This window comes from Panthera uncia, assembly GCF_023721935.1.
Source record: "Panthera uncia isolate 11264 chromosome D3 unlocalized genomic scaffold, Puncia_PCG_1.0 HiC_scaffold_8, whole genome shotgun sequence".
Lineage (NCBI taxonomy): Eukaryota > Metazoa > Chordata > Mammalia > Carnivora > Felidae > Panthera > Panthera uncia.
Genome location: NW_026057586.1, coordinates 34,334,660 through 34,357,144, shown reverse-complemented (window position 1 = coordinate 34,357,144; position 22,485 = coordinate 34,334,660). Strand labels below are relative to the sequence as shown.

Genomic DNA, 22,485 nt, shown 5'->3' with positions numbered 1-22,485 from the left:
CTTCTGCTACACTATTTCACAAACTTTTTCTGGGGTGGGCTGGCAGCTGGCCACATTCCTGGGTGTGGCTGGCATTTGGCCATGGCTTGGTCAGACCCTCCCACAGAGGGGTGGAACAGGTCAAAGCCGCAGTCCCTCAGAAGTAAGGAGCCAGGGAAAGCAGCCATATCTGAGACAAAACTCGGAAGAGAGGTACTGCCTGGGGCTTGGTCACGGACAGTGAAGAAACGGGGAGTGGATGAAAGCTGAAGATAGAGGATGGGTGCGCAATTGCTGATTGGGGAGAACAGAGTTCCTATACTAGAGACTGGGTAGCTGTGTGACACCATTTTCACCGCTCCTGCGCATGTGCATACACACGTATGAGCAACACAACAATCTACCCCAGTAGGCTAGCAGCACCATCTAGTGGAGAAAGGAGCCGTTACACTTAGCCTCACCCAGTTGGGCCAACATCACACTTCAAAAACACAAGTCTCTCCTCCTGCTTGTTTATAAACTATAAAGCGCTTCATAGTCTGACTTCTAGGGGAAAACAAAGTAATTTCAGTCGTATTTCAGTCGCTGGCACGTCCATCTATTCAATTTTCTTTCTTTCCTTTTTTTCTTTTTTCTCTTTTTCGTTTCTTTTCTTTTTCTTGAATACAGAAAGAGAAAAATCATCTTTGTTTTTCATTTTTATTAACAATATTTTTCTTTAAATTTTTCTACTATAATTTTTACTTTTGTGTAAATTTTTTTCAAATTCTACTTTACTTCCATCATTTCATTTTAGTCTACTTCAGTGTATTCATTTTTTCAAATTATCTGAAGATTTCCTTTTTTTTTTTTCTCCTTTCCCCTTTTTTCTCTAATCTATCAAGCCACTTTCAACACCCAGACCAAAACACACCTAGGATCTAGCATCATTTATTCAATTTTTGTGTGTGTGTGTTAATTTTTTAATTTTAATATTTTTTAATTTTAATTTTTTTGATTTTAATTTTTTCTACCTCATTAATTCCTTTTCTCCCTTCAAAATGATGAATGAAGGAATTTACCCCAAAAGAAAGAACATGAAGAAATGACACCAAGGGACTTAACCAACACAGATACAAACAAGATTTCTGAACCAGAATTTAGAATCATGATAATAAGAATACTAGCTGGAGTCAAAAGTAGATTAGAATCCTTTTCTGCAGAGATAAAACAACTAAAAACTAGTCAGGATGAAAAAAAAATGCTATAAATGAGCTGCAATCATGAATGGATGCCACAGCAGCAAGGATGGAGGAGGCAGAACAGAGAATCAGCAATATAGGGACCAAACTTATGGAGAATAAAGAGGCAGAAACAAAGAGCAGATGAAGGCAAAATAGCATGATTTATGAATTCAAGAAATCAGTGACTCATTAAAAAGGAACAACATCAGAATCATAGGGGTCCCTGAAGAGGACGAGAGAGAGATAGGGGTAGAAGTGTTATGTGAGTAAATCATAGCCGAAAACTTTCTCCTAACTTGGGGAAAGACACAGACATCAAAATCCAGACAGCACAGAGGTCTCCCATTAGATTCAACAAAAACCAACCATCAACAAGGCATATCATAGTCAAATTCACAAAATACTCAGGCAAGGAAGGATCATGAAAGCAGCAAGGAAATAAAAGTCCTTAGCCTACAAGGGAAGACAGATAAAGTTTGAAGCACACCTATCCACAGGCTTGGCAGGCCAGAAAGCAGTGGCAGGATATATTCAGTGTCCTGAATCAGAAAAATATGCAGCCAAGAATTCTTTATCCAGCAAGGTTGTCATTCAAAATAGAAGGAGAGATAAAAAGTTTCCCAGACAAACAAACAAAAATTAAGGGAGTATGTGACCACTAAACCAGCCCTGGCAAGAAATTTTAAGAGGGACTCTCTGAGGGAAGAAAAGACGAAAATAATAAATAAATAAATAAATAAATAAATAAATAAATAAATAAATATCAAAAGCAACAAAAATTAGAAAGGACCAGAGAAAAACACCAGAAACTCTAACTCTACAAGCATGATAATGGCAATAAATTCATATATTTCAGTACTCACTCTAAACATCAATGGACTCGATGCTCCAATCAAAATACATAGTGTAACAGAATGGATAAGAAAACAAGATCCATCTATATGCTGTTTACAAGAGGCCCACTTTAGACCTAAGGACACCTTCAGATTGAAAGTAAGGGGATAGAGAATCATCTATCATGCTAATGGACAACAAAAGAAAGCTGGAGTAGCCATACTTATATCAGACAATCTAGACTTTAAAATAAAGACTGTATCAAGAGATTAAGAAGGGAATTATATCATAATTAAGGGGTCTATCCACCAAGAAGACCTAACAATTCTAAACATTTATGCACCAAATGTGATAGCACCCAAATATATAAATCAATTAATCACAAACATAAAGAAACTCATTGATAGTAATGCCATAATAGTAGGAGACTTCAACACCCCACTCATAGCAGTGGACAGATCGTCTAATCAAAAAATCAACAAGGAAACAATGGCTTTGAATGACACACTGGACAAGATGGACTTAACAGATATATTTAGAACATTTCATCCTAAAGCAGCAGAATACACATTCTTTTCCAGTGCACATGGAACGGTCTCCAGAATAGACCACATACAGGGACACAAATCATCCCTTAGTATGTACAAAAAGATTGAGATCATACCGTGCATATTTTCAGGCCACAATGCTATGAAACTCAAAATCAACCACAAGAAAAAAATTGGAAAGGTAATAAATACTTGAAGACTAAAGAACGTCCTACTAAAGAATGAATGGGCTAACCAAGCAGTTAAAGAGGAAATTTAAAAGTATATAGAAGCCAATGAAAATGATAACACCACAACCCAAAACCTCTGGGATGCAGCAAAGGCTGTCACAAGAGGAAAGAATATAGTAATCCAGGCCTCCCTAAAGAGGGAAGAAAGATCTCAGATACACAACCTAACCTTAAGCCTTAAAGAGCTGGACAAATAAGAGCAAATAAAACCCCAAAACAGCAGAATACAAGAAATAATAAAGATTAGAGCAGAAATCAATGTTATCAAAACAAATAAACAAAAAAAAAACAGTAGAACAGATCAATGAAACCAGAAGCTGGTTCTTTGAAAGAATTAACAAAATTGATAAACCACTAGCCAGTTTGATCAAAAAGAAAAAGGAAAGGACCCCAATAAATAAAATCAAGAATGAAAGAGGAGAGATCACAACCAACACAGAAGAAATAAAAACAATAATAAGAGAATATTATGAGCAATTATATGCCAATAAAATGGGCAATCTGGAAGAAATGGACAAATTCATAGAATCAGATACATTACGAAAAATGAAACAGGAAGATATAGAAAATTTGAACAGACCCATAACCAGTAAGGAAATTGAATTAGTAATCAAAAATCTCCCAAAAAACAAGAGTCCAGGGCCAGATGGCATTCCAGGGGAATTCTACCAAACATTTAAGGAAGAGTTAACTCCTATTCTCTTGAAGCTGTTCCAAAAAATAGAAATGGAAGGATAACTTCCAAACTCTTTCTATGAAGCCAACATTACCTTGATTCCAAAACCAGACAGAGACCCCACTAAAAAGGAGAACTATAGACCAATTTCCTTGGTGAACATGGATGCAAAAATTCTCAACAAGATATTAACCAACTGGATCCAACAATACATTAAAAAAATTATTCACCACGACCAAGTGGGATTTATCCCTGGGATGCAGGGCTGGTTCAATATCTACAAAACAATTAACATGATCCATTACACCAATAAAAGAAAGGACAAGAACCATATGATCCTCTCAATAGATGCAGAGAAAGCATTTGACAAAATACAGCATCCTTTCTTGACAAAAACCCTCAAAAAAGTAGGGATAGAAGGATCATACCTCGAGATCATAAAAGCTATATATGAATGACCCAATGCTAATATCATCCTCAAGGGGAAAAACTGAGAGCTTTCCCCTAAGGTCAGGAACAAAACAGGGATGTCCACTCTTGCCACTTTTGTTCAACATAGTATTGGAAGTCTTAGCCTCTGCAATCAGACAACACAAAGAAATAAATGGCATCCAAATCGGCCAGGAGGAGGTCAAACTTTCACTCTTCACAGATGACATGATACTCTGTATGGAAAACCCTAAAGATTCCACCAAAAAAAACTTGCTAGAACTGATTCATGAATTCAGCAAAATTGCAGGATATAAAATCAACGCACAGAAATCGGTTGCATTCCTCTACACCAACAATGAAGCAACAGAAAGAGAAACCAAGTAATCAATCCCATTTACAGTTGAACCAAAAACCATAAAATACCTAGGAATAAATCTAACCAAAGAGGTGAAAAATCTATACACTGAAAACTATAGAAAGCTTATGAAAGAAACTGAAGAAGACACAAAAAATGGAAAAAAGATCCCATGCTTCTGGATAGGAAGATCAAATATTGTTAAAATGTTTATACTACCCAAAGCAATCTACATATTCAATGCAATCCCTACCAAAATAATACCAGCATTCTTTACAGAGCTAGAACAAACCACCTTAAAATTTGTATGGAACCAGAAAAGATCCCAAATAGCCAAAGCAATCTCGAAAAAGAAAACCAAAGGAGGAGACATCACAGTCCTGGGCTTCAAGCTATACTGCAAAGCTGTAATCATCAAGACAGTATGATACTGGTACAAGAACAGACACTCAGATCAATGGAACAGAAGAGAGAACCCAGAAATGGACCCACAAACATATGGCCAACTGATCTTTGACAAAGCAGGATAGATTATCCAATGGAATAAAGACAGTCTCTTCAGCAAGTGGTGCTGGCAAAACTGGATAACATCACGCAGAAGAATGAACCTGGACCACTTTCTTACACTGTACAAAAAAATAAACTCAAAATGGATGAAAGACCTAAATGTAAGAAAGAAAGCCATCAAAATCCTCGAGGAGAAAGCAGGCAAAAACCTCTTTGATCTTGGCTGCAGTAACTTCTTACTGAACACGTCTCTGGAGGCAAGGCAAACAAAAGCAAAAAGAACTACTGGGACCTCATAAAAATAAAAAGCTTCTGTACAGCGAGGGAAACAATCAGCAAAATGGAAAGTGAACTGCTGGAGAAGATATTTGCAAATGACATATCAGATAAAGGGTTAGTATCCAAAATCTATAAAGAACTGGCCAAATTCAACACCCAAAAAACAAATAATCTAGTGAAGAAATGGGAAAAACACATGAATAGACACTTCTCCACAGAAGACATCCAGATGACCAACTGACACATGAAAAATGCTCAACATCACTCATAACCAGGGAAATACAAATCAAAACCACAATGAGATACTACCCCACACCTGTCAGAATGGCTAACATTAACAACTCAGGCAACAACAGATGTTGGTGAGGATGCAGAGAAAGAGGATCTCTTTTGCATTGTTGGTGGGAATGAAAGCTGGTGCAGCCACTCTGGAAAACAGTATGGAGGTTCCTCAAAAAAATTAAAAATAGAACTACCCTATGACCCAGCAATTGCACTACTAGGTATTTATCCAAGAGATACAGGTGTGCTGTTTTTAAGGGACACATGCACCCCCATGTTTATAGCAGCACTATCAACAATAGCCAAAGTATGGAAAGAGCCCACATGTCCATTGATGGATGAATGGATAAAGAAGATGTGGTATACACACACACACACACACACACACACAAAACGGAGTATTACTCGGCAATCAAAATGAATGATATCTTGCGATTTGCACCAACGTGGATGGAACTGGAGGGTATTATGCTAAGTGAAATTAGTCAGAGAAAGAGAAATATCATATGACTTCACTCATATGAGGACTTTAAGACACAGAACAGATGAACATAAGGGAAGGGAAGAAAAAATGTCATAAAAACAGGGAGGGGGACAAAGCATAAGTGACTCATAGATATGAAGAACCAGAGGGTTAATGATGTGGGGGATGGATTAAATGTGTAAGGGGCATTAAGGAATCTACTTGTGAAATAATTGTTGTGCTATATGCTAATTTGAATGTAAATTAAAAAAAAAGAATGAAACCTTGCAGCAAAATGGGAAATGCAGTAAGATGATAAACTGAAAAAAAAACAAAAAACAAAAACAGAAGAATATGAAAGATAAGAATATTGAAGGTAGACTTTTTAGAGTTGTGTGATTGATCCTTAGACTATATTTTCCAAAAAATAGTAAGTGCAAATATTTGGAGGGATAACTGAATAGACAATAACAGAGGGGTAAAATCTTGATCATAAAGAAGTCTCAATTTGGAATTTGTAAACGTCATTTCTAATATGAATGTTACAAATTTTTGTTCTTAAAAATAATTATTTATTTAAATAACTCCTGAACAGAAAATCAAAATTATAGCTGAGGTCAGGAGCCACATTTATGATCTTTGGGTATGGAAATTTAAAACTGAGTACAGATCTCTGCTTTAACCAATGAAAATGGGCAAACTAATTTTTGTTGCAAAAAAAAAAATGAAAATACCAATAAAAATAACCTTGATTTCAAGTTAACTCCCTTGTCCTTACTTTTAAGTCTTATTTCCTTGATAGGTGACCAGCTAAATGCTCCCCATCATCCTCTTAACCCTCAACTCTATCCATAGGTACAAACCACATATGCTTTCCATAGCACAACAGTGTAGAAACACTCACCTCCAAGCCTTTTGATGGGGCACTGAAATGTAACTACATGAGACACATCAGTTAATGTGGAAGGAGATAAGACAACAATGTGAAAACTTCTCTGTAATTAGCCTAACCAATTGATGATTGGCTGCTGAAAGATTTAAGCATCCTTTTCCATTAACCAAGTATGGAAGGGGGAGTAAACATTTGTGTAAATGCCTGACTGTCTGGTGGAGCTTTTTCTATCTTAATAAAAATAGTGAGGTTCAAAAAATGACAATTTTTAATTTTTTTAATTTCATTTTAATGTTTGTTTATTTTTGAGACACACAGAGAGAGAGAGAGAGAGAGAGAGACAGAGAGAGAGAGAGAGAGAGAGAGAGAGAATGAGTGAGGGAGGGGCAGAGAGAGAGAAAGAGAGGCACAGAACCCAAAGCAGGTACCAGCTCACAGAGCCCAACATGGGTCTCGAACTCACAGACTGGGAGACCATGACCTGAACTGAAGTCTGACACTCAACCAAGTAAGCCACCCAGGTGCCCCAGGAAAAATGTCATACTTTCCCAAATGTTATTATTTCAAGGTTTATGCTAGGACTTGGAAAGTAACATAAGACTAAGGCCCCCATTACTCTCCCATCTCCCTTTCCATCAGAGAGGTCCCATGGGGCCCAGGCATCCTATAAGCGGTAGTACAAGGATGTAATGGCAGGATAAAAAAGAGACTGCTCAAAGGCAGTACAAGGAGGTCCTCCCAGTCAGGTGGCATGCCTTGGGCTCCATGGTAGGAACCAGAAGCCTGAAAGTAAAGCTGGGAAATTGAGGATCATGGATATTGATTCCAAAGTGATGGGCCACAGAGGAGTAATGAAACCAATGTCAGGAAATTGTTCCTTCTGTGGAGCTTTGACATGATACACTAGATAAGTCATAATGTACAAAGTCCCAGAATAGCCAAAGTACTGTTCTCTGTCTAGCAGAACTTCCACAAAGTACTCATGTCCCTGTAGAAAGAGTAGAGTAATATAGGACGTATATGTTTGGTTTGAGGCACATAAAGCAGGTGTTTGAGCTAAATGTTTGATAAGATCAGTAGGTGTCAAAAAGCAAGAGCAACCATGTTTGGTAGGATAATCTCCTTTGCTTGGGTTTCTGTGAATGGACACATGAGTCAGGAGACACCTTTCTTGTCTCTTGCTGCACAGTAGAAGCTTTCAGTCAGATAGACATCTGGATCTATTCTCTACACTCCCTACCTTCTCCAGAGGTTTGACTGACTTACAGCCCCAGGCTTCTAATGAAATGTTTGGTCTTTCTGGTGACCAGTCCCATCCTGAATCATCTCATCACTTAACATAAACTGAGGTGTGATCTAAGGGGCTCAGGAATAAAAAGACACTTTTACCACTCCAGAAATTCCAAGGATTTAGAATCTCCCTCCCAGACACCAGTGACAAAGTCAATTTCTTAATTATATAACAAATTGAAAGAGAGAAAGAAAAGCAAATGTCTAGATCTGCTGATCCAGGACCCACTTCTACAACAAGGATTAATAGAGGTCTATGTCATTCTTGGCCAAGTTTACAGTTGTATCAAGAACTTAAAGATAAAAGCAAGTAAATATTAGTAGTTTGAAGGGTTTTGTTCTGGTGCATTTGCTCCTGTAAGGTCTCATGGACTTGAATGTGCAAACTTAAGCCACCATTCTCATTGCCTCGGACTTATTTGAAAAACACCACATTATTTGTGCTGACTTCTTTTTTGTTCCCATTATGTTCTCACATTTAATAAGTGTTTCTTCACGGGGTGCCTGAGTGGTTCAGTCAATTGAGTATCTGAGCTTGGCATATAATAAACCTTCAATAAACACTGCAGATTAGCTATTACCCATTGATAGTTAATAAAACCCACAGCAATTGATATCTAAAGATATTTCCCAATGTATTTCAGTGCCATTAAAAAGAAAAATAAAAATCTATTAATATCATCATTGAGGAATTACTGGGTTGGGTTCTTTTACCTCTTTAGAAAGGTAAAGAAATGTGAATATCCTTCTTGCTTGATTTCGTAGCTCCTCCACCTTGGGGCACGAGGTCCAGATAAGGAAATCAAGAAATATGCTTGTTTGTTTCCTCCCCGCCCCTGACATCAGATTTGCTAAATGAGACAACTCAAAAACACCTCAGATCAACTGCACATGAAATCTTCATTTTGAAGCTTTTGGAGTCTTTCAATTTTCAGTTTTTGCCACCTCTTTACAGGGGCTAATTCAAAATTCCTATGAGCTATAGTAAAGTCAGACAGCCTTATATTTTTCTTCCCATTTCTAGTGCTTTTGCCACTTAAGATGTTTTGGGATTTGGCCACCCAAGTTGGAGTTTTCTCTTTTGTTTAAGGATCTTATAAATTTTGTTCTGTGCCCTACTAGCCATATAAACTTTTCTCTTGAAATCACTTAATCTATTATCTCTTTAAATGTGTTTTCATTGAGCTTTAAAAATAGTTTGAGGAGGTGTTTGGCCCCAGTCCAGTCCATACAAATTGTTGGAAACAATTAGCAAATGAATCCAAATACTTATGAATGAGATAGTTCCTTCAGAAAGGCACTAACAACTATTTTACCTAAAGGATATAAGAAGAAAGCATGGATGAATGCTTTTTAACTACAGAGAAATTCTTAACTTGAAATAAAACCCTCAACCCCACAAAGCACCAATAAATTTGAAGATACGAAAATTAGAAAAAAAGGTGTAATGATGAAAAGCACCATAGGCAAAATCAAACACTAAAAAAACAAAACAAAACAAAACACAACACCTGATACTCAAATTCCAAAAGGCTAATTTCCCAATTATATGAAAAATATTCTCAGTTAATAAGTAAGAGACCAACAGAAAAATAGAAAAAAACTATATATTCTATGAAAATAAATATAAATGGCTTTTAATGTATCAAATAATGATAAACATAAGTCAAAGGAATGCAAACTATAACACCTTTGAGATACCATGCTCAGTCTATTATATTAGCAATGATAGATATTTTTTAAAAAGTCATAACATGCTGCACTGGTGAATGTGTGGAGGAATTCCTATTGCTTGTGAGCATGAATTAGCACAACCTGTATGAACAGGAATTTGGCAATAGCTGTCAAAATCACAAATACCTCACTCTTTGAGGAAGAAATTCCACTGTTGAGGTTATATCCTTAGGTATCTGTTATTAATTGCAGTTTGCCTCTAATAGAAAAACTTGTTATAATTTTAATGTACATGAAAGAGACAAATTAAAAACAAGTAATTATGGTAGACCTATACAAGGGAATAGTATGCAGCACTAAAAAGGTAAAAGTTTTAAAAAGTCTCTGTACTAATGGAAATGATCTCTAAAGTAGCCTCTTAATTGAAGAAAGAAGGTGTAGAAGTCTGTGTAAACTATTATAATCAGCTATCTTATATAGTAAGATAGAAAATAGAAGACATTAATACATTTTTTTTATATAACTATCTTAAATTTGCATGACCTATCACTGGAAGGATGCCCAAGAACCTGAGATCATAGGTTTTTGTGGTGAAGGGAACTTGATGTTTGGCACATGAGCTCACATGGAGACTATTCAGTGTACTTCTATTTGTAGCTTTGATTTTTGACCCATTTTCATCTTTTGCCTGCATAAAATAGTTAAATTTAAAAATAAACAATAAAGATGTCTGTAGTTAATAGTTTTGATTTTTTTTAGTTAAAAAATAATAATCTGCACTATTTTGATGACTATTCTGATAAATGAATAAAATATTGGATACAAGGAGAGGTAGGGCAAATAAAAGAGAACATATCAGCCTTATAAGACAGGCTTTAAAGAGTTAGTGGAAACAAATATTTATCAAAAGGTTATCTAAATTAAAATGAGAATTCCGTTTACCCACCTTCTGCAGAATGTAGCTTCCCTGCATACTGAAGAGTCTGGGTCGTCTACACAGAGCATCTGAGAAGGCAAGTCCAGGTCTGGTTAGGAGCTGGTATCTCTAAGTTAGCCCGGTGACCTTGAACAATTTACTGGGTTTTCCTAATTTTTCACTTCGGGTTCCTAATGGGAACCTTTCCTATGGGGAATTTTAATAGGAAAATACAATCACATATTTATTTTAGGAAAGAAGACCTCTTCCCCATTTATCTGTTTCTTAAAGGGGGTGGAGGGATCATCCTTTAGGATAATAGGCAGTACCAAAGACATTGTCCCTGTCCTATGACATTTTTCATCTCCTATGTTCCACACTTGGGGGAATCAGGTTCAGTCTTCTCAGGCCTCACTTATTACATCTAAATAATCAGTTAACTATTTCTCAGTATAATTTTATTGAGGAATAATTGGGAACACCTAACAAGTATAATTGTATATATTTGAAAATATTTTCCATTCTTATTGTCATTATTAATGAAGCAAGAAGGCAAAGAAGGTAACACCCAGAGCAATATTTTAGGAGATCTTTGGAGCAAAAAGCTATATACAGATGGAGGAATAGGGGTCAGTAGAGGGGGACAGGATAGTAGAATGACAGGAGCTGCTCATTTCATTCAGAGCAGTGAGAAACGTGGGCAAGTTGTATACCCAGTGAGTTGGCTATGGGACCAGTACAAAGTCATGACAATCCAGACATCTCTGACTCTGAAGATGGTACTAAGGCTCCAATGAAACAAAGGACAGAAAAAGGTTTTGGAAATATTATGTAGAACATGTCTTAGCATTTTGGGAGCATCTGGAATGATGCATGGGTAGTATTGCCAGTCAGTTTCCTTGGGAAACCAACTCTGAGACAGAGACTGACACAGTTAACTTCCACTGGAAAGTGCTCTCAGGAGCCACACTTGTGGGAGGGGTGAATGCAGGGTGCAGGAAGGGGCGGAAGGGAAGTTGGGCTGCAGTGCAGTAGCAACAGAGGACTAAGCAGATCCTGTGGGCTCTGGGATTGGCCCTGAAGCATTATTTCAAATTAAGGCAAAGGTGCCCAGCTTGTATCCCCCTTAGTGTTTTACTCTTAACTCCAGATAGTAAAGGAATATTGTCCCTAGGAAGGCAGCACGGTCTTGGGCAAAGCTGCTCTCTTCAGCCAAAAGCTAATTATGGAAACGGACAGACTGGGCTGAGAGCTGTCCACACTAATACTCCCAGCACTTAGGACCTGGGGAAACTAATGCTTCAGTCCTGATGGTGGGCACCTGGTCAACTGCCACAGCATCCAGTACAAATGGGGCCAGCCAGGTTAAGGATGGGATTTTACTCACCAACTGCTGCACGTAATAAAAATTCAGTTCTGACGAAATATTTTTCTCTAAGAACAGTGTGGATAGACCCATTGCATCTCTTCTCTGAAAAAGAACACCATGTGACTGCTGTGAGTTATTCTTACGGTCATTTCCAGGATTTCTCCAGAATCTGATAGAGGAGGATTTGTGTTTGGCACTGGCATTAACCTATATTCCTGGCATAGGTCTTCATCCCCTCAAACACGCACCTGAGAACTCAAATGGCTCACAGTTGGAACTGCCTGCAATCTTACTAGTGATAACAAAATGGAAAGGTTCAAGCCAAGAAAATTTTAAAAAGACATAAGGCATGACAGATGATGCCTCACACCAAGAATGCCAAGGGCAAGTTAATCCACCCTTACCTGAGGGCATTCAGATATGAAGAAAAGTGTGTACAAATCACAGCTGAGCCCTTCCCAGTCAGCAGGACCAGAAGCAGGGCTGGCCGTATGCGTAGGTGGAGAGAGTGACTGCCTGTACAGTGATTTTGAGGGCCCAGCGAAACCTTACATTTCCAAAGTACTTCCTCCGGATGTAGTTTATTTCCTGAAATTCTACCATGTCCTACTTATGACTCTGATTCTTGTTAAAAATACAACTCTGTAATCATCAGTCCTAAAAAGGTAAGGGCAGAGTGTCATGAGAAGTGGGTTTATTCTTTATCATATCAGGAACTAGCTTGCGACCCTTGGTTAAGACTCTTCTCCTTGGAATTTAGATTCTGTGATTTGGTGGAGTGTCTGTAGTTCTGCTGTCTTTGCTTTTCCTTAAAGACGTCTGTCTGACACCTGGTTATTGCTCATTCCAGACCATCTTCGTCATCATCACCACCCACTTTGAAAATTCTGTTTTGGTTCCATTGCTGCTAATGGATATCTAACAACTGTCTCAAATGTGACAAATAAATGTCTTCTATCCTAAATGCGACAAAATTCTTGGATCGTAGAAGCAGTATGCTCAGCTCAGGAAAAGTTCTCTGCCTTTTCCAGGAACCCTCTCATTAGACTTAGTGTATATGTGTATGTGTGAATGTAACTGTGTGTGTGTGTGTGTGTGTGTGTGTGTGTGTGTGTGTGTTGGGGGAAAGAGGATAGAATATGCAGATCTCACCTCTAAGTGTGAGCTCTAATCCTATTCTCTACAATCCCTGCATATTCCCTTGTAGCTCCATCAAGACAACTGATCAGAAACCTTCATAGAAACAGAAAGGCTGGAAGTCTCTTTGGGTATTCTGCAGCTTCAGTGTTTGGTGCAGATTTGGCCCCATTACAGTCCTTCAGTTCCCTTTTTTATTTGCGCCTCAGTGTCCCAGCGGCGTGATTGGAATATTATAATTTGAGTAGATGGTTAAATTAATAGGTGAATTGGCAAAAAGAGTGAATGAAAGTGAAAGACAATTGCCACCTTCCCTGAAGAAAACAACAGGGATGTAATTCTAAGGACAGTTATTTGCTGAACAGGATTAAGGAAATCAACAAAGGGTGTGGAGGCCACTGGTGATTAATAAGAACAAGAAGCCACTACCACCCTTTAGGCTGAAGGGGAAGGAAAAGAGCCACTGGGCAGGGTCTGTGGAGAGAGGTACAGCGACTGCCAGACCCTGATGACAAAACAGGCAGGGAACAGAGAAAGACATCATTTCTTGCTGGTGCCTCCTACTGTCCAAACCCAACTAGAAACCAGAGGGAAAGGGGAATACCCATATTTAATCCTTAGAGACCAGCCCCCAGAGTCCCAGAGGACAGATAAAGGGATCGTAAATGGGGCTTATAAATGGAGAATGGCAGCACAAAGGATACAAAAGTGATTTTTCATGGAAGGGAAATTGCAAGCAGGGATAACATCAAAGAGGGAGAAGAAGGATCCATCAGGGGAAGGGGAAAAACTGTGAAGATGCTGGAGACAATGACAACTAATTCCAGTTATGTGGGATTGGAAATGAATAGTCCTAATGCCTTTAAAGAATTCTGGTTCTTTTTCTATTCAAGATTTTCTCGAGTAGCACTCTTGAGGGCTAGCCGTGTTCTCAAAATAGACAAGCTTAAATAGTGAACTTTTTAGAATAAATAATTTAAAGAATTATAATAATCATTTCCTAGCCACTTTATTGGTATCAGGTACTGTGCTAAAAGATTTACATAATGATCTAGTTTCATTTTCACAAAATCTGTGAGAGATGCTGTATATTATCATCTTTATTTCTTGATTGAAGAAACTGGATAATGGTGGTAGAGTGACTTGCCCAAAGTTGAATTGTGAGGAAATGAGAGAGACAGGCCTGTGTGACTTCCATTCTCCTAAGCATGGATACATTACTTTGCTGTGCTGGTTTGTGAGTAGATCATGTGCATGGACCTTTCTGAAACTTGCATTTGAGCTGGAGGATTCAGCTAGGTTTGTTCTTGCTGGCTACTGCAGGCAATTCACAAGTGGTGGTTTAAAGCTCTGTTAGAGGGCCAAGAAAGGGAACTTAAGTGATTCCCATAACTGTTGAGAAGCTCGATAGGATCAATCAATTCAGAAAATCAAATTTGTAGTTCATTACTCTAAGACGACGCAGATACTTTAGAATCCTGTGTTGCATATGAAGTTAATCATAACCTAAACTATATTACAGCTTCAGAACAAGACCATGTAACAGGTGCCCAAACTACAGTAAGGGAAAGAAGCTGGGAGGGGAACTGAGGTGAGTAAATATCATCGTCTGCTTGTATCATCCAGAAGGGTGTTTTTTTTTCACTGTTTGGCTTTCTCTTGCTGCTCACGGGTAACCAGTCGTGTATGTGTTTCCTCTGTATTGCTCTATGCCTTTATGATGGGTGTGAAAAGATAAACTGAGGCATATTGAACTTCTAAGAGTTTATGTAAGCAAAAATTGATTTGGATCAGGCAGCATCTAATCTAGCAGATAGAAGTGAGCTCCAAGGAGCTTTACAAAATTTTTACAGCCAGAGGGAGGAGGAACAAGGAAATTATACTAGATTTAAAAAAAAGTGTGTTGGTTATTGCAAAATTACTTTCCTTTAGGGGATAACGGGTCTATCAGGCAGATTATCCAACTAGTGCTGATCATGTGATTCCAGAAAGACTGGTTGAAAATTCCATTTCTAAAAGAGCCGAAACTATAATTAGGTTAAGTCTAGGTTTAGTGACATGGGTCTTAGATAAACAAATCCATTTTGGGGCTTGTTGTCTTCTTCTCAACACAGGACATATCACACTGTGTTCTAAATATTTACCTAGCTTTCTCTGTAATTAGAACATAAGCTTCTTGAAAGCACAGCTTGTGTCTTTTACTATCTTTGAATTTTTAACCCTAACACCCTATTTTATCTTTGGAAGCCTATCTTTAATTAGATTGTGAAGATTGATTACAATACTTTAAAATATAGAAACTGCTATTCAGATTTAAGTTATTGGTCTTGTGTCATTTAAAAGCATAGTTGAACTCCTTCAACTTCCTTAGTGGACTGAATTTTTGTATGTCACATTATCATTTAAATGCAGAGGAGAAACTAGCTATTTTTTAGGAACATTTTGGTGAATACTCTTGTAAAGGAAAGAATCACCTTGGAGTTTAAGAGAATTCTGATTTCTATACATCAGGTTTGCTTCAAGCAGTGAGGATCTGTATGTGGCAGGATAGAGAAAAGCTGGGAAGCATAGTTTTGGGGACTGGAATAGAATTTAATATGTATTTTAAAATAAAAATTGCATCTTCACATGGTGAAGTCCATGTTGTGATGATGGAAAGCAAATCTGTATTTTTGTAGCCAGACTTCTACTACAATAATCTTAAAACCACTATAAAATGGAGGTGCTGGTAACCGTGTGGAAATAACAGGAAGAAAAAGAAATCACATGTAACTTCTCATTTCCTTGATAATGACTTCTGTATTTTTCTAAGTTTATTCCACCTCAACTTGGTTTGAATAATATTAAATACAAATGTTTTAGGGATGAGGGTTTTGTTTTATTTTGTTTCCTTATTCCCTCCACTCTCTCACCAGACAATAGAAGAGAAGTGATAGAAGGCAGAATCCTGGTTTGTAGGGGAATGGAGTGACAAGTGGAGGAGTAATTAAAAAGGAGACCAGGAATAATGACATTCAAGTTCAATGGAACAGACATGCAACACTGATAGAAGAAAACATCTGCATCAGTTGTCTTGTTTTTGTTTTAGAGTAAGGAGTTTGATACATAAGATAATAATTATTCTCTGATTCATTCACTGAACAAATAATCAATTACGGAGTAATCACTTGTGTTGGGCACTGGGAATAGAGAAGTAAACACCACCAGGCATGGTCTTGTAATGTTTACTATCAGCCTATGAAGGGAGATCCCTCTTTTCTGGTAGGCGCTGGCCGTGATTCTACAACATTGTCTAGTTAATTTACTCAGCAACTTTATCTGTGAGTCCTCACGACTTATGAGGGTTGATGGGGGGTAAGAGATGAGCTGCCCTGGGGTAATTCCTGGAAGGGAGGGTCATGCACCTGATCAAGTACCCTTTCAGGAGTTGCTTAAATCCAATACATGACATAGGGTCTTCTTGGGAAACACACGTGCATCCTGACTGATACTGTTCTAGGTTAGTCTTCCTAATCAACTTCTCACATTTGGTGGGCAGGGAAACAGAATCACCATCTTCTCATATTATAAAGTCATTGTACTAATGGCATATAATTCTTTTTGAATATTAGTAATTAGTGGTTATATTAAATTCTGTTTGATTATAGAAATTACTGGCTCATGCACCTTCATCACAGTTCCTTATCTTTCATAAAGGTATGAGAAAACCACAACATTCCTCTTCACTATTTTCTCTTGTGGTTGGACCTTCAGTCTCAATCAAAGGAAAAAATTCTGAAAGGGCATACACCTCTAAGCCTTGAGAATCAGATGTGCTCACAGTGACAAGCTTTAGTGTGCTATTGTACTTTTCATACTTAGCTAAACCCGCTGCCCTCTTTCCAACGCCTGCCCTGAAATCATTGCTGACTGTTTTCTATTTTCACAGCATCCACAGCTCTTCTCAAGCTCGCTGACAAGCACCTCAGACACTGGCACTGAATCTGGCCCTTGCCTGCTCCTTCAGGCCCTGATCCTAAATTTCTGCAAAGTACCCTTACTCTGAGCACTGACTGAGCCTCTGCCACACCAGCGAACATTTCCTTCTCAGCTGTCAGAAGCCCCAGTCCTGGTTTTTCTCCACCTGGTCACAAATGTTATAATGATAAGACCCTTATGTTCGCTACATTTGACTTTATCTTGACTCTTAAAGTATCCATCAAGAATTACTTTTTTTTTTTTTTTAATGAGAATGACCTGATGCCTCATCATTCTTAAAGGTGAGTGGTTCCCTAGCCAATGGGAACCAAGTAACGGTACGGAGGAGAGGGTGTAGTCAGATCTCATTAAAATCATCACTCATTTGAAGCATTTCTTTTCCTCAAAATGATTGGATAGCTCCAGTTGATGACGAACAAATGCAGGGTTCATTTTCGTGCTGTCTTTGTTCTGGCTGTTCCTAGTCTCCTGATACTTCTCCAATAGGATGTAATTCCAAAGCTCTTATGTTTGATCATATTTGTTCCTGTATATACCTAGTTCTTAAATTCCCCCAGAGAGGTTGATCTGAGTTCAAAGTGAAATATGGATGACTTAACCATATTCCCTATTGCTTTCAAATTAATGCTGCTGGTTGCCAAACAACACAGGGCTTTTCTGGTTGTCTCACAGAATCAGAATGTATTCTGTAGGAGACTATAAGAATCATTGCATCCAAAAGCAACATTTTTATATAATAAGAAAACTGAGGCCTGCACATGCTAAGGCATTAGGTCAAGGTTATACAGGTACTTAGTGGTAGCCCCAGGAAGGTAAGCTCTTGACCCCTGAACCAGGGCTTACCCTATCTCATAGTTCTTTTTTTCTATTAATTTTATATCATATCACTTTAAAATTAAACTGTCACAGTCAGTCATGATGATAGCAGAGAGAGGGAAAAATGTATATTTAGGATTCAATGGAGAAATATTAACTTATGCCTCAACTGATGCACATATGAAGAGCATTTTATTATATGCCTGCTGCGGTGTAATTACAACCACAGTCTGTATAGTCAGGCTGCCTGGGATTGCAGCCCAGCTCCACCAAACACTAGCTATGTAACATTGGGCAAGGTACTCACATTCCCTATTTCTTCATCTGTAAAATGGGGATACAAATAGTACTTCTCTCATGGGGTATTGCCAAGACAAAAGGAGTTTATCCATATAAAGGGTGAGAACAATGTATGGCATAGGGTAAGATCTAATAAGAATTGATTATTATTACTACCTGATGAATACTTTTGCATTGAGAGAACTCTGAGTGGAAAAAAGTTAGAAGGAACTGAAAATATCATGATTGCATTCAATTTCTGTCTTCATCCTGGCACTTATCTGCCTTGTACTCTTCAGCTGTTATTTCTCTTTGCCTAGGTTTGAACCCTGGAATGCGTGTTTGTCTTTTATATACAGAAGAGTATATTCATCTTGTTTGGGCATTACCTTTCTCTTATAATCGTATTGGAAGTTCATTGATTCTACAAGTAATTACCAAGTATCTGGCATGTTCTAGGCATTCTCCCATATCAATGAACAATGCAGATCAAAATCTCTGCCCTCATAGTGCTTATGGTTCAGTAAGGGAACATATATGACAAAATAAATAAGTAAATTAGAGATGTGTCAAAAAGTGAAAAGTGCTATGCAAGAAAATAAAAAGAGAAGAGGTGTGGCAGTTATTAGGGAACTTGAGCTTGGCAGGATGGGATGGAGAACCTCCCTGCAGAGGTGGCAGTTGAGAAGTCTTTCAAGGAGCCTAAGGAAAGGGCAGGGCAAGAGAAGAGAAAGTGTGCAGGCCTGGGTGGGAAAGATCTTGATGTGATCAAGGGCCAGCAAGTAATCAGAGTGGCTGACACTCAGCAAGTAGGGGTAAGAATGGTCAGTGGTCTGAGGGACCAAAGAGAACCAGGGACCCAGGTCATGTTGGGACTCGTAGGACAATGTCAGGCAAATGGGGTTGTTTTGAGCAGGTGGGTAATGTGATCTGACCTACATACAATAGAATCATTCTGTTACGTGTGGCTATTTTGAAAATACACTATGCCAAGGACTTTGTGAGCAATATCTCATTTAACTACATAACAGCCCTGCAAGGATTTTTTTTTCCATGATGAAAACTGAAGTTTACAGAGACTTACAGTGGCAGATCAGTGATTCAAAATCTGACATGCCTACATCAAAGTTTTATGTTCTTAACCATTAATTCTTATTTGTCTCTGATGTACTTTTAAATCTTAGTCTCATTATGGCTGTAGAAGAGCTTTTACTCTTTATTTTCCAGCAATTTCCTTTTCCTTTTTTCCCCCTTACTATTTGTGAATTACAGAAGATCTGTGTGTTTCCCCCATGCACATACGGACCTGGGGAAAGCGTGTGTGGAAACCAGATGTCAAGTCTTCAGGCATATGTGTTAGCCTGACAAACTGACATGAATTGCATGAGTTGATATTGGCTATGCTGAGATTTTCCTGAGTATGGACAAAATGTTGAGAGGACAGGCTGAAGCAAAGTGAAAGCTTAGGGACTTATCAATTTTTTTTTTTCCAGTGAGGACATCTATGATGAAAACCTTATCTTAGAAATAAGTTGTTCTCCAAAATCAGTTACTTGCTTAGAACTTAGAGGAAAATATCCCCTATACATGAGGTGTCAGGTGTGTGGAAAGAACAGTCCATTTAACTAATAACATCTCTGTGTTATAGCAGCCCTCCCTGTAACTTCTTGGGGTACCCTTTTGCCCTTACCCCGACTGTCTATTGTCAGGTCAAGAAAACTGTTGTGCTTCTCAGTATTTTTCCTACAAATATATTTCCTAATTTATTTTTCTTCTATCTCCAATCTTCTAGAGATGTTATTATTACTATCTACACTTGTTTGAAAATCGCCCATTTCCCCCCCTCCCAGCCTCTTCTCACTTTGATTCCTCCTCTTAATATGTTCCTTCCTACCATAGATGATTATCTGTCGCCAACAGGATTAAGTATGAATCCAGTGTTAACATTCTAATCTATGTCCTCTGGCTTATTATCTACTTCTCACTATATTCCTGTCAAGTTTAATTGTTCCTTTTGTCCCCAGTGAAAACGACATTCTTCTGCTTTTATGATTTTGACAGTGCTTTTTTTTTCCTTTGAAATTTTTCCTACTTCTATCCACTATCGAAGTCTTTTTGCAAACACAACACCTCGCAACGCTTCTTTCGTTGTTTTAGTCAGAGCAGGCTTATACTGCAGACAAAAGAATTCAGTTGCTAAACACAATTTATTCCTCATTCATGAGAAGTGTGTTGTAGGTGTGGGCCACTCTTCAGGGCACTGTCCTTGTGATGGCTCAGTATCTAGGGAAGAACTTGTTGAAATGGCATCTCCATATCAACAAGGACTTCCATAATTGCCTTGATAGAAGAGATCTCACATGGACAACTACATACTCTGGCCTGAAAGTGACACACATCAGTTTTACTCATAACTCACTAACTAGAGCTAGCCAGATGGCTCCACCTAAATATTGTGGAGTCATCAAGAAATGAGTTCTCCCATGTGTTTAGAAGAAGAGAAGACCAAATATAGATGAGCATTAAGCTTCTGTTCCATCCATAGAAGTTTTCTATGTCTCCTTCAATGAAAATAATAGAGTTATTTGTGAATATGTCCCCTACTGATAGGAACGCAGTACCTTTCAGTTACATTTAGATGAATCTCAAAGAGGCATATCCAAAATCATTAGAAGACCCCACTTTTTCTGTCACCTGAGCAGATATACAGCAACATGCCTAGGGATGGCAGTCTCTGTTTCTAAATTCCATTCTCACACATGTTACCTGGATATATATATATATATATATATATATATATATATATTTATGGCTTTAGAAACTGATAAAGAAATATGATTAATACTTAGTCTTCCAGGGATTCTTAAAGACATTTTGTTAACTGGAGAGCTTCCTTATAGTCTCTCATATGAAAATAAGAATATACTTTTTCCTGGGTTTTGTTTTGTTTTGTTTTGTTTTGCCTCAATTGTGAAAGAGCTTAGCTCTGTATGATATGGTGGGCAAAAATAGCCTTTCTTAAGATAGAATCACAAATATTCCCAGAAATAACATAGGAAATGGGAAAGGTACCATAAATAACAATGTGGGAGGCATTTCCAACTTCAGAGCCCTTTTCTGTATGGAGTGCACTAAGCAGCAACTTTCCTCTGACTGTTCTACAAGTTCTGCTTCCAGATAGGTTTTTTTTGGAACCCACTGTGTTTGAGAGCATTTCTGTCAAAATGGGTGTTTGAATATGAGAAAACAATGAGATAATATTTAGCCCAGATACTCCAGACAGTATTTCAAATGGAAGCTTCCTTGCCCTTGCACTATCTTGAACAGAACACCAAATAAGCTAATGTGATTTTCAGAGCACAACATGTTTGAGATCTGTATTGGATTTGGGCCATTAGACCTAAGTTATAGCCACTTGTCCTAAACCTCTTTGGAATTAACTAAACTATGAATCCTGAAGTCAATTTTACATTTTGAGAGACATCTTCAAACAAAATGTCAACAGGGTATAAATAGCAAATATTTACTCAATAAAGATTCTCCAAGATTCTTCAGAAGCAGTAAATAGTCCACCCTGCTCTCACAGTGCTTTGGCCTAGGAATGAAAAGCATCATGATCAGAAAAAAGGGAATTGTCTATGTGGTCCTAGACTCCTCATTTAATACTAATACATGTATCTTCACTTGTCACTTTCATTTTATTGTATCTCGTAGGAAACAGTAGGTATCATCTCTAGAAATAGGACTCCTTGTGTCTACAACATTGGTATCAACTTTTTTTTTTTTTTTTGAGAGAGAGAGAGATAGAGAGTGCACACGTGAGAGAGGGGAAGAGTGAGAGGGAAAAGGGAATCTTAAGCAGGCTCCATGCTCAGTTCAGAGTCCAACACAGGGCTCGATATCACAACCGTGGGATCATGATCTGAGCTGAAATCAAGAGTCAGATGCTTAATCGACTGAGCCACCCAGGCTCCCTGGTCTCAACTTCTTTTGTCTGTACCCTCCATTGAGCTTCAGTTCTCCAAATGTACAGTCCAGTGGTGAGATCCAGCTGATTGGTCCTCCAACAAGGATGTGCTGGCCAAGATATAATGATACCAAGATATTTATTGTGCCCTAAATACACCACTGTGCCTTTACCTCATTGTAACACTTTCTGCAATGTCCCTCTCAGCACCCCTATTTTCAGAATCATACTCTTTCCCCCCTTAATGACATTCTGGGCATAGCTAAAGTATTTAATCCAAAAAAAAACCTTTTCATGAGATTAATTCATCAAAATCAGTTTGGGTCTATTCTATTTTATAATCTCTGTACACTCTGATC

General features: G+C 38.0%; 1 long non-coding RNA gene across 1 annotated transcript in view; it reads left to right on the top strand.

The window, feature by feature from the left end:
- LOC125914662 (uncharacterized) overlaps positions 1-17,389 on the top strand; it is a 42,030-nt gene extending 24,641 nt beyond the window's left edge. The window contains exons 3-4 of the long non-coding RNA XR_007455381.1: positions 14,609-14,677; positions 17,015-17,389. This is a non-coding gene — a long non-coding RNA (uncharacterized LOC125914662). The remainder of the gene's footprint in view (positions 1-14,608; positions 14,678-17,014) is intronic.
- The last annotated feature ends 5,096 nt before the right edge of the window (positions 17,390-22,485 follow it).